The 9,499-nt window shown below is 42.3% G+C and overlaps 1 pseudogene; it reads left to right on the forward strand.

Moving 5' to 3' along the window:
* Positions 1 to 9,177, forward strand: part of LOC103146597 (serpin H1-like) — a 22,937-nt pseudogene extending 13,760 nt beyond the window's left edge.
* The last annotated feature ends 322 nt before the right edge of the window (positions 9,178 to 9,499 follow it).

Here is a 9,499-nt window from a genome sequence, read left to right on the forward strand (position 1 = left end):
GTTCCCCCTGGGATGTGCTGGGGATCTGCCCAGGGGCGTTAACCCGCTCACCCCCAAAAGTTCAACTGGCGAACGAGTCGGGTAATGTTTCGTCCGAAACGTTACCCTCTGTGAGGGCACCTGTTCGGGGGGATACTCACAGGGGGAGGGTTAAAGTGAATGATGAATGAATGTTTTACCTCACATTCAAAAAATAACAGTTTTCAGATAAAAACATTTACACGATTGTTCCATTTCTGAAACATGAGGTAGAAAAACAAAATATGACTGTGGAATCAAAAGTAAAATATAAGTAAGAGTGAAGTAATAATAATATGAATTGGGTATATTAATACATCAATTATTTTATATTGATGTGCCACAGCAATCTGATGTGCCACAGCAATCTGATTGTAGTGTTGGAGTTACTTGCTCCACGCTGGGATCTCACACAATTATTTGCTGAAGTTATTCTTTAAATGCATTTAAAGAATAACTTCAGAATAACACCTGGGCATATCACCGGACGCTTTGGAGCGTCTGGTTAGGAAGCCCATTCAAAAACCTTGGTAGAAATGGCGCGTTTAATTTCAGTCTCCATTACATACAGAACAGAGAAAACTAAAGAGAATGCAATGTTGAACCCATTTCTAGTCTAAACAGAGGAGCCGGCAGTTTATCTTGAGGAAATAAATAACGGTGAACAAGTTAATTAGATCGTAACGTGCGCAGTTCGCTGCGGCTGCACAACCAACGCGGACGCGGCTCTGCCGCTGCAAAGAATTAAACTTAACTCACCCTGTGGCTTTAACTAATGGAGCTGAAGACGTGACCCTCCCGCACCCAGAAGGAGAGCGGCGCTCAGAAGCGCGGCAGACATAACATCTGTCTGTTTCGGGGAAGTGAAATCACGGAAAAAATAAAACATAAAATATAAAAAATCCTCGCACGCACAGGGTAAAAAAAGAAAAGTTTAATGGATCAGACAGATCCAACTGCCCGATGAACCAGCGCAGATTTCTCTCCAGATGCGAACCAGGAGGAATTTGTGAAGCTGTGCGTTCAGACCCCAGCANTGGATCAGACAGATCCAACTGCCCGATGAACCAGCGCAGATTTCTCTGCAGATGCGAACCAGGAGGAATTTGTGAAGCTGTGCGTTCAGACCCCAGCACGTGAAGTGCTGGTAATTTAAGTGGAGTCGTTTAATTTCATTTATTATAAGTTATTGGGGCAATAGTCAGTGGTTTTTGTCTCTACCGAGAAAAACCACGGGCTGCGGACCGGTCCAAGTCTTGACCGGTCAACAGTAATAAAAAAGGTTGGGGACCACTGACGTCGAGGACGTTTATTTGAGTCAGGCAGAGTAAAGAGATTTGCTTCCTCTGGTAAACATCTCCTAGGCTTTCTGTGGTCAACTGTTCTTTTTTGTTGCATTTGTAAAATGATTTTGTTTCCATCTACAGTTTAAAGGTTTGTTGGCCAATCAAGAGCAGGAAAACGATGGCCGTTGAACCTTTTTTTTGTTGTTGGTATTTTTAGCAGAGTAGGCAAATGTCAAGGCCTGATGGGAAATGAAATCATCATCTCTGTAAAGTTTGTCGTCAGAAGGAAGCATGAACTTCTTTAAAATGATCTGGTAGATGGTTGAGCTGACTGGACTTCAGTAAACCCCATAGACCCACACCAGGAGCAGACATGGCAACCCAAACCACCCCACTTTAAGCAACATTGATTCTTTGCTTCTCCACTCTTCCTCCAAACTCTGGGACCTTGATTTCCAAAAGAAATTAAAACTTTGGACCAGTCAGCAACAGTCCAGCTGTTTGTCCTCTGTAGCCCAGTTAAGATGTTTCTGACTTTTGTCTCAGCATCGTGAGGAATGTAAAGTTGTATGATCTGTCTGCACACAGTCGTGGAATTTAATCACAACAACTTATGGTATTACATTATGAATCAGAAACTGAAAACTATTCATGTGACATCAAGTCACTGTTTTTGCCATGTGCCATGTGCTGTGCTTTGTTACATGCGACCCAGAGGTCGCATTGGTGGAATATTTTCCGTCTTTGACCAGTTATAATAATAATAATAATACCAACAAAAAAAAAAAAAGACCAAAAGGGCACTTTGGGGCAAGGAGCAAAAAGGGCAGGTGCTCAAGCCCCCCCAGGCCCCCCCCTCTGCACGTGCCTGAACACAATGTTGTGTTTTTGTGGCGGAAATTTCAAGCCAGGTTGTCTGAGTGTTGTTAAGTGGGTCAAATGGTCCTCGGCCTGAAAAAAAGTTTGAGAAACACTGGTTTAGATGGAAGTGTCACAATAACAATTGGCATGAAGGCCTGGATCCATCCCACCAAACAAGTATTATGGCATCATAATCATAAATCCTGGACAGTGTGGTCTTCTCAGAACCCTCGGGAGAAATTTATTAACAGATTTCTCATCGGCGAGACTCGAGGACATGGAAACGTTTTTAATCTCAGCTGGAAGACAACAAATATTCACGTTTGTTAAGATCTATTTAGTTCAAATAAAGGTTTTGAAGAAGAAGAAAAAAAAACAGCTACAACAAAAACATTTGATTAATATAAAAAGTTTTAAGGTTGTTCTGTTGCAGCAGAACTAATCCCATTAAAAGTTTTCTCTGCTGGAGAACAAACAGGTTCAGTATTCATCGTAACACTTTGACAAGATATGCAATTGGAGCTTATTTTTCTCCTGGTTTTGCCCCTGAGAACTAGTTTTATGTCTTTTATGCAGACTAATTATTTTTGCTCTGTTGAAGGCTTTTGTTAATGGACTTTGTCTGTTCAGCAAAATTCAGAAAAATTATCTCTAAAATTGTGAGATGGCTTGATAGAAACTTTTAAAAATTAGCCTTACTTCCATAAAGCCCACTTTGCTCTGGGTCTTTATGCAATTTACCGTCTTTTTTCCCAATGCTTCCCCACTCAGTATCTCCTTGAAATCTTTTTTTTTATTTTTTTAGGTTTGATTGCCTTCTCTCAGATATTTGTACAAAGAATTAGCAAGAGATTAATGTTTTTTTGACGGATGTCAGTTTTTATTTTGAGCAGGGACTTTTTGCCAGATTAACTTGGAAACAAAAAAAAATGCTTAATTATACCCTTGGGCAAAATTTCCACTTCCACTGCTGCAATTCCAACAAAAAAAGAAAGAAAAAACAATAAAATGCAATATGCAGTTTGTAGATATAAAACTTCACAAAAGACAATTAAAAAAAAAAAGAAACGGTACAAATGGGGCCGCAAATAAACCAATTATGTGTGAAATTCTCAGCTTACCTGTTTTGTTTTGTTTTTTTCACTTTAATTTCTCTGACAGGATACACCAGCTGTCTGTTGGTGGAAGCAGTCATTACCTTGTAATTCTTACGTTTTGATCTTGGCGTCTTTTCCCAGTTCGCATCACAAAGTTTTGCACGCAGCAGTGGGGAAAAAAAAAAAAAAAAAAAAAAAAAAAAAGATCGTCTCTGTTTGATCCGTTTCTTTTTCACCGAGCCGTAATTAAGACTCGCTTTTACAATCTGCAGTGATTCCTCACAGATCCTCCATCACGCCCCAGGTGCCCCTAAGCTGCCCATTTCGACAACCCTCGCACTATAACAAATACACAGAGCTACTTTGTCCAACCATTAAGGTGAAATAATGTGATGGTGGGGGGGTTTCGTGTGCCTGGCAGGGTTGGGGGCTGACGGTTTGCTTCCTCAGGCCTGGTTAGCGTTCGCGGCGCCGCGTGCCAAAGAGGCCGCGCAGATGTTCACAGGAGGAGGAGGAAGAAACCGGCAGCTGACGGCTCCTCCAGCTCCTCCAGCTCCCACTCGCAGACAAATGTCTGACGGATGCTGTGTGTGGGGGCATCAGCAGTCCTCCCAGAGCGCCTCCATCTAAGATTCATGCGGAGCGCCGAAGAGAAAGGGCAGCCAAAGAGCACCTCCCAGAGGTTTTCCCTCCCAAAAATAATGCAGTGCCACACCTCTGCAGGGCTTCTCTTACATCTCGTCCCCTGTGCCGCTTCTTGATCCCTTCGGTTTCACATTTCACCGCCTCCAAAAACAATTAAGCACTTTTTTTTTTTTTTTTTGCTTTTGCTGGAATGTGAGAAATTATCAGATTAGACGACTTTCAAGTTGATTTGTGCTGTTTATATGATAAAAAAAAATATTAGTAATAATTAAAGACATTCAGCAAGTGACTGACTGTGATTTACATGATCGATTTTATTTACTTTAAGTAACTCATTTTGCTGAAAAGTAAAAAAAAAAAAAAACAGTCGACGCACTGATTGCATAGCAGGTGACTAAAATGATTTTTCACCTTTAACAAAAATTGACCGATGGCCGAAAGGTCCTGCAGTTTTGCACAAATATTGTGGACTATTACTATAATTTAGAAAAAACGACGGAAATATTTCCAGAGTGGATAACGACTGAGCTTTTATAGCTCCCCTCAAACACAACAATCAAAAGCAGCACTGACCATGCAGCGCTCTAAACGTATTTATCGACAATGAAGTTTAGTTTAATGTCATTTTGTTTCTACTTAATATCGTTTAAGGCCTGAATGAGGCAATATGTAAAGAGCTGATCCTCATAAAGAGCAAAGACGGGCTTCTTTTATGTCATAGTGGATTTTGAAATAAACATGAAGGACCTTGGTTCTGATGCTTCTCTGTATCCTGCACTGTAGGAGCTTGTTTTAAGTCAATAATTCCTTAATATTAATGAAAAAGTACTACTAGCAGATTATTTGAGAGAAGAAAATATCTTGTTATAAGTGAAATGATCTGCCAGACTTTTACTTTTTGCTATATCTTGTTGAAAAGTTACTTTGTAAGTCAGTTTTGTCTTAATCCAAGTGTACTGCAATATTTGCTCTACAAACTAGACAAAAATGACTGATTTTGTGTTTTTGCAGTGTGTGAACCTGGACTGTACTACTGTATTGTTTAGGAATATGTTGGTAATTTTCACTTTCAGTTTTAATGGCTGAAATATTTTAACACTAAACTTGGCAAAAAGGGGGAAAAGTGCAACTACACAGACTGTAACAAAGGAGCTAAATTTGGTGAATGTTTTTGTTAGAATAAAAATCTCCAACTGTTAATAACTAAGCTTTTAAATGCTGCTCAATTACTGCTTAACTAGAAGATCTCACATTTTTGGATGACTTTTACTTTGAGAGGAAGTGTTTTTAAAACAAAACCTGGGCATGGACGGTACTAGACAGGGGCCCACGGGGGCCAGTGCCCCTAGTTTTCTGTAGATTATTTAGTTGTCTGGCATTTAAAAGTATTACTTTACTTTTAAGGTAATACTGTAAAAATACTCTTTAATTTTGGACGTGGTAGATGGATTACTTCGACATAATCCTTGTAAACAATGGGGGATATAAATGCACAGGTGAGTTTTGTTTATCATCTTGGCAAAAACTGAACTGAGAACAAATTTTAAAAAGTTTGAACTTTGGTTTTAAACTTTTGTGATTCACGACTGGATTACAAAAGATTCAGAACTCAAAATACCAGTTTAATTATTTTTAGTTTCTTCTAAATCCTCAGTTTTTTATGTTTTTGTGTGTGTTTTCTGTCCATAAATAGAGAAAATAATAATTAAAAAAAATATTCAGCGTTTTACTATTTTCAACCAGAAATGTTTAAAATATTCATGGAAACCAGGAAATGAGCTATCAGAAAACCTGGAATAACAGGAAAAAAAAAAAAAAAAAGCAATCCAAGCCGTTCCACACGCGCCGTCATTTGTCTTGGACAATTCGAGCAAAACCGACTGTTTCCTCCAACAATAAGAAAGCTTGAAACGGAGAGCGAAAAGTTGCTAGAGCACAGAGTAACTGCGACGGCAAGCCTGTCAAAGAAGAATGAGGTGAGGAGGAAAAATACTGAGTTAGGAACAAAAAAAAGGGGGATAAAGTACAGGCGGAGGGTCAGATGAAGGATGGGCGACGCCAGGCGAGTGGCGGAGCAGCAGAGGAAGACAGTGATGTAGTGGTGGCGGGGGAAAGGAAAGAGGAAAAGTGGAGTAATAATGGATGAACACAATAGAAGTGCATTAGAGCTCGAGGTGGCACTTGAGTCTCCGTGGAAGGAGGGTTTGTATTAGGGACACATCTGAATATCCCTGTAATTCTCCATCCAGGGTCCTTTTTTTTTTTCTGTGAGTAGTTTTGCAGAAAAGCAGGTAATTTGTATAGATTATCTCCAAAATCTGTCCTGACAACGTCGTGGAGGCACAGAAAATGTTCCCATCCAGATGATTTAAGAGAGATCTCCGGTTTACTCAGCCGAAGTCTAAAACGTGCCAGAAAATCACGTTGTCACCCTCCCGTCTCCGCTTCAGCTTCTTTCTCCACACATGGGTCCGCTCGGCCACATGCACCCCCCTCCCCCCCCACGTGCTCTGCTGTGGCCCCCAGAGAAGCCTGTCACTGTGAGTGGCCTTCTGCCACGGGAGGATAAACTACCTGTCACGCCGGCGACTTTCTGTGGAATTCATATCAGAGGCAAAACAAAGGAGGTGCTGAGGTCACGGGGCATCACTCTTAAATTATTCATCCTCTGCTTCCTCCTTCCGTCTCCTCTCGGCCTGTCGCCTACTTTGTTCTGCCAGATCACAACAAGGGCAACTGTCAGTGTCCTCCCCGACTCCCGGTTTCTTTTTTTTTTTTTGGGGGTGGGGGGATGCTAAGTCAATAAGCGGCACACCGAAGCCCCACCCAGTCGGGAAAGTTACTGTTTTGGGGAGGGTGCGCTGAGTTCAGGTTAATCATGTGACGAGGTTCAGGAGAAGGAGCACGTCTCCACTTCTGAATGTCACAGCATCATAAAAATTTTAAAATATTCTTCCCCTCCCACTCGTCGTTTGGTCTCCCTGAGTGCATAATTTATCAGCGTCTTGGCAGCTGCTTGTTTGCATACACTTTGCAGGACGTCTCCGAGTCGGATGGCCTGGAGACTCAGGGGTAGCCGATTTGGGAACACGTAGATCAAATCCAGACATTCTGACGATTTAGCAACTGGACTGTAAATGAATAAAGGCAAAACAAAAAGTAGCAAAATGCCAATGAAGACGTAATACCATGAGCTCTAATCTATTCATATCCCCGGTCAGTGGGTGGAGTAGTTCCCCTGCGATCAGGAGGTCGTGGTTCGATTCCCGCTGTCTCCTGTTGCATGTCGACGTTCCCCTGGGCGACGCACTTCACGCAAAGTTGCGTATCGGCGTATAAAAGTTCTCATTTGTGAGGAAAAGTGTTTCAAGTTCAGTTCATTTGAAATCATTGCTGCTGAACCAATAATCTCTTTCTGAAACTTGTATATTGAAAGGTTTTAAACAATGTAAAGTTTGAAAATAAGTTTTTACTTGCATCTCATTTCTAAATATATATATAAATTCTGGTTACTAAGCATAATATGGAAGATGCCAAGGGAGGGCATCAAAGTCAATGTGGCGTCTCTTTTTCTATGTCCATGTTCAACATGCTCCGATAACTCTGCTCACTTTTGTTTTCGTCCAACTCCAGAAACAGCTGACTTCTCTGGGTTTGAGCGACGCCTGGGACCAGAAGGCAGCCGACTTCTCCGGGATGTCCGACAAGAGCAAAGGGAAGCTTCACTTCGGCGGCGCCCTCCACTGGGCCTCCTTAGAGCTCGGTCCCACAGCTGGCAAAGAGGACGCAGATCTGGAGGAGGAGAACACGGAGCGACCCAAGCTGTTCTACGCCGACCATCCGTTCATCGTCTTTGTTCGAGACGACACCACTGGAGCCCTGCTGCTGATGGGCGCTTTGGACAACGTCGAGGGAGAGCTCCTGCATGATGAATTGTAGCATCCCTTTCTACTTCCTGTCTTTTCTCGTTTCCTCCACCGGTCCCTCTCTGAGACAGCTTGCTGGTTTCTGAGTGCAGACATTGTCATTCACCGCGGCGCTCTTTCACATCGCGCTGTCATCCGCTGACACCGCCATAGTCTTTTGGCTGACTGGCACTGACACCGCCATATCCGACATTTACACTGTCACACACTCAAGAGCTACACCTACACTGCATGTATAAATGATAACTCTGTACAAGACATTACTGAAGTTGACGGATACAGGATAAACCTCCAACTCGAGAGAAAATCGAAGGCGTCTCTTTCTCTTCCAAAATCTGCCCCCCCACGCAGAAACCTTCAGAGACTGATCAAGTCAACAGACACGACAAACAAGACCACTGCAGCAAAGAGCCGCCATGCTGACATGCAGAGGAGCGCTTAAAGAGACACAGCATTCGAACAGAAGCCCTCTTTGTCCAGGAAACACCAGGACAGGATCTGGAGTGACTCCGCGGCTGCTTTGGGCTGCCGGAAACCCTGGACAGCGTCCTCTGAGGGTCAACAGGGGAAGATTGATGGTCCACCCAAGTGCTTATTGATGAGCCAGATAATGCTAATGACCGTAATCCGCTGCAGTGTGTCAACAACATGGAAAGGATGGGCGAACCTTTTAATCTCTTAAATCCATCGCTGATCCATGATGCCATTTTATCACTTGAATCGAACTTGACTGACATCGCTCGGCCTAAATGTAACAAAGTCACGTTAATTGATTTCAAGAGGTCAGTGAGTTATTGACGGTTGCAATTTTTTTTTAAATAAATCATCTAAAATCAATAATAACGTTGTGATTTTAGTCTTTATCGTTGTTTCACTTTGTACTCAGAAGTGGGAATTCCTCGTTGCAAATAGGACAAAAATAAATAGAACAGCTTCTGAAAGTTGGAAATCAGAAATGAAAAGTCGATCAACCCGGAAGTGGCTACGGTGTTGTTCGGTTGTGTAGAAGTGACCACAACAGCTGGATTAGGAACAGGTCCAATCGGACTCCAGAATGGCTTGCTCCTTGATGCAACACAGCTAGCAGGCGTGTGCTGCATCTTTGAGTCACATGCCTTCCTGTAGCCAGATTTGAGTTGCATTGTGGGATGCCGTACAGTAAATATATTCTCAGAATGGTTTGGCGTACCACTCAGATGCTGTGGGGAAACGTACAAATGAATAAATACAAATGAATGACTAAATTCTGCATGTTTCCCACTAACTCAGATCACAGCATCTACTTCCTGTATTTACATTCTGTTCCCCACCATCTGACCAATAAACAGACTATATTTTGGTTCACCTGAAGTTTTCTTTATGTGCAAAGAACTGGAGAAGTTACAAGAGAGTGTGGCTCTTAAAACGGCCCAAAGGTCATCACTATCGCTACCGTGTTTGTCGGTGTCGTCCTGAAATGCTGTTAGTTACTCCAGATGTAACAGGACACAGACCTCCCAAATAGTTTCACTTTTATCTCGCAGTTCTAGGCAACAGTTTTCAGAATCAAGATGTTTTGTGTTTGCTTTGGTAAACCTGAAGCTGACCTTTGTTTTCTTCTGGCCCTGAACTCTTCCGCGGATGCGAGTTTTGCTCAGTCTCTCATTTCATTCTTAAACCATGAGCG

The sequence above is a fragment of the Poecilia formosa genome, unplaced genomic scaffold (genome assembly GCF_000485575.1).
Source record: "Poecilia formosa unplaced genomic scaffold, Poecilia_formosa-5.1.2 Scaffold163, whole genome shotgun sequence".
NCBI lineage: Eukaryota > Metazoa > Chordata > Actinopteri > Cyprinodontiformes > Poeciliidae > Poecilia > Poecilia formosa.